The sequence below is a fragment of the Populus euphratica genome, unplaced genomic scaffold, assembly GCF_000495115.2.
Source record: "Populus euphratica unplaced genomic scaffold, PopEup_1.0 scaffold3896.1, whole genome shotgun sequence".
NCBI lineage: Eukaryota > Viridiplantae > Streptophyta > Magnoliopsida > Malpighiales > Salicaceae > Populus > Populus euphratica.
The window spans coordinates 1-2,681 of record NW_011503864.1 but is presented as its reverse complement, the minus strand read 5'-3'; the positions used below and the strand labels follow the sequence as shown (position 1 = coordinate 2,681).

The 2,681-nt window shown below is 35.7% G+C and overlaps 1 pseudogene; it reads right to left on the bottom strand.

The window, feature by feature from the left end:
* Positions 1-202: 202 nt before the first annotated feature.
* Positions 203-2,559, bottom strand: LOC105119936 (serine carboxypeptidase-like 40; annotated as a pseudogene).
* Between the last annotated feature and the right edge of the window lie 122 nt (positions 2,560-2,681).

The window sequence follows — 2,681 nt, the reverse complement described above, 5'->3', positions numbered from 1 at the left end:
GAAAAAAGTGTACTGGCCATTGATATCCCACATCCCTTGTGTGGAGATAATTGATGGCTATGACATTTAAAGTTTTATGGGGTTGCTTGTTACAGTGTCTCTTTCATATACACTATAAAATGTATTCCTTCTGTAATCAATAATATTTTGAATTATTGAAACAACGATATTGTTCTGTTTCTGACTTGCTGTGAATCGTGTATAGCTTTAGTTGTAAAGGAAAATAATTTTTCATGGCATTCTGTCAAGTTGTTTAGGTAATTGATTATCACAGCAGGAGTATAGCTTCCTGCCCAAAGAATTCTGGCTTGTTAACGAACAAAAGGAAAGTGAAAACAAGCCTGTCAGACTATTGTTTCCAGAAGTGAAACAAAGAATTGCAAGCTTACGTAACAAAAGAAATTAGGCACTATGTTTTGACTTCGGCTATGGGAGAGGTGCCAGCAAGGAAGTGACTGATCAATGAAAGCGCTCTCACAGGCTGGATGCTTGGTACCATATGCCCAGCCCCTCTTACAGTTGCGAGTGTCAAGTCCCCTTTGTATACTTGTACATACCCACCAACCTGGAATAGTATGAAAAAATGCAGTTCAATATTGAGATCATTACATTCTTAATAAGCATCGTCCATTGTTATGATACTTGTTTACTTCAGATATTATGATTTAGTGAATGCTGAAGTGGGTAAATTACCTCTTTATCGGAGAACCAAGGATGCCATTGAGTTTTAATAGGAAGGTTCATCTCGTTTATTGAATACTGGGAAGAAGTAACTGGTACCCTTCCGTCTGTATCACCGCTTTACACCATTGAAACAAAAGATCAGTAAGCATACATTCAATCAAAATGGTCTGAACTAAAAAAAAAAGTGTCTCATTGTAATAAAACTGATCTAAAAAAAATCCATTTGATCTTAGTGAAAAGTTGGGAGACTTTTGCAAAGTTTGGTCCGCATCAGCGAGTGCAAGGGCATTTCACCAACAACTACACGATTATGTTGGTTGTGAATTTACTAACCTGAATACCCATACTCGAAGTCCACTTGCCATGAACTCCTTTAGCAAGGGAAGAACAGTAGAGGCACTATCAACCCAGTTAAAACCGCCGCATGGTTGCCAATCGTAAGCAAGTTTGGTCACATTGGCATGCATGGCTTCTTGGACATCCGGTCTATTAAGATAAGCCAACACATAAGAATCGCTGCAGGGATCGAAGTTCATCGGCTGAACCAAAAATCATTCAAGTCAAGTCACATATCCAGAATTACTTGTAACTCCGAAATATTTTAAATTATGAGTAAGTTTATTTTAGTCACTTTACATTCAAATCCTACTTTTTTAAGGTATTTTTTCATGAAAATTAGAGTTGAAGAATTGTGAAATAACTGACCCAAAAATAAGTGAAAACCTGAACGAAGTATATATATATATCTTTAAGAACGTTCATTCACTTACTGAGGTCTTCTTTGGCTTGGACGTGAGATTACTGTTGAAGCATAAGGGGCCATAGATGTTGTAGATGTCAATGACACTAACATCTGTATCTGCTGTGTCCATGGCTTCTTGGCACTCTTTATATAAACTACCGGCACTTGAGAAATTACAGTAGTGTTGAATTTTACGGAGGTTCTCATTTGAAGTTATAGCATGTGTTCCAAAGAAGTCATACATCCCTTGCATATCGGTATGATCATTGATCACAGAATTTCCAATCTGCACCAAAGAGATGTAATAAAATATTTCTAAAAAATTGACTGCAATGCTGGAAAAAAAAGATCTTCAGGTGTCGAAAGATTTATTTATCTAATAACTTAAGCTTCTGCGATGGATGAGAGTTCTATGAATTATGTGCAAGCTGTTTAATATCAAATAACTACTCTGCTTTAAAAAACAAAGTTGCTAAACGAAGGTCAAAGACATAAATCAGGTCATGACTGGTATCAAATAATTTCAGTTAAGAAGAAAATAAGCTGATACGTGAAAGGGAACGGAAGAAATAGTTTTATGTATTAAAAAGGAAGAAATTAGAGGAGGAGAGACACACACCATGATTCCTTTGAGGTTGACGACACTCCTCTTAGCCTTCTTATTATAATGAAGAATATTATCTGCAAGTTGAGGCACGTAGTGTCCCGCGTAGCTCTCTCCGGCTATGTAAAAATCCCTGTCTTTGTATTCGGGAAATCTTTCCAACCAATTTACAAGGAACATATAATTTTGTGCAGCTGTATCTCTATCTCCACTAGTGTAAGTGTTGTCCGATGTTGCATTAGAGTATGAAAACCCTACTCCAGCAGGGGACTCCAAGAACAAAACATTTGCAACTTAAAAGGAGAGGCTTAAGTTAGTTTATGAAAAATTCCCGAGGAAGACTAACCTTGTTTCGAAAATCATTCAATTGAAAGAAAGAAAGATAAAACATACCCTTATTCCATGAATACTTGTTTCTGTAAAGAGTTTTCCCATTGCTGTGTACACGAAATGGTCCAAGCTCTTCCATTGCCCCATATCCCAGTGATGAACAACCTGGGCCTGCGTTCATATGAAGCAGTTTTCATTTATTTTTTTAAATTAAGCAAGCTCGTAAAGATAATTTTTTTTTTCAAGGTAGTGTATAATATTAAAATAATGATTATTTTTTAAAATATTTTTTATTTAAAAATATATTAAAATAATTTTTTT